The sequence below is a fragment of the Terrapene carolina genome, unplaced genomic scaffold (assembly GCF_002925995.2).
Source record: "Terrapene carolina triunguis isolate 2854851 unplaced genomic scaffold, T_m_triunguis-2.0 Scaffold17103, whole genome shotgun sequence".
Lineage (NCBI taxonomy): Eukaryota > Metazoa > Chordata > Testudines > Emydidae > Terrapene > Terrapene triunguis.
In genome coordinates this window covers 1-597 of record NW_020681454.1, presented here as the reverse complement: position 1 = coordinate 597, position 597 = coordinate 1, and the positions used below count along the sequence as shown (strand labels likewise).

The 597-nt window shown below is 72.7% G+C and overlaps 1 long non-coding RNA gene across 1 annotated transcript in view; it reads left to right on the top strand.

Moving 5' to 3' along the window:
* LOC113408514 overlaps positions 1–212 on the top strand; it is a 1783-nt gene extending 1571 nt beyond the window's left edge. The window contains exon 3 of the long non-coding RNA XR_003370315.2: positions 90–212. This is a non-coding gene — a long non-coding RNA (uncharacterized LOC113408514). The remainder of the gene's footprint in view (positions 1–89) is intronic.
* The last annotated feature ends 385 nt before the right edge of the window (positions 213–597 follow it).

Here is a 597-nt window from a genome sequence, read left to right as displayed (position 1 = left end):
AGGCGCGGAAGGAGTTCGAGCGGGGCAGCGAGGGGCTGGGTTTGGGGGGGCTGGGTTTGGGGTCCCCCTGACCCCCCCCGCTGTCCCAGGGACGTGAAGCGGTTCAAGGAGGCGCGGAAGGAGTTCGAGCGGGGCAGCGAGGGGCTGGGTTTGGGGGGGCTGGGTTTGGGGTCCCCCTGACCCCCCCGCTGTCCCAGGGACGTGAAGCGGTTCAAGGAGGCGCGGAAGGAGTTCGAGCGGGGCAGCGAGGGGCTGGCCAGCGCCCTGCACCACAACGCCGAGGTGCCGCGCCGGAAGCAGCACGAGGCGGAGGAGGCCGCCCTGGCCCTGCAGGCGGCCCGCACCAGCGCCCGCGCCCGCGCCCTCGACTACGTCCTCCAGGTGGGCACTGGCGCACATGTGTGTCTGGGATCGGGTGTGTCGGAAACGGTCCCTGGCGGATCTGGTCAGCACCACCGACCAGGCAGTTGAGTGTCCGGTTGGCAGCCTGGCAGGCTCCCAGGAAGCAGCTGCCACGTCCCCCCTCCGGCTCCTACGCGGAGGGGCAGCCAGGGGGCTCCACGCGCTGGCCCCGCCCCAAGCGCCACCCCTGCAGCT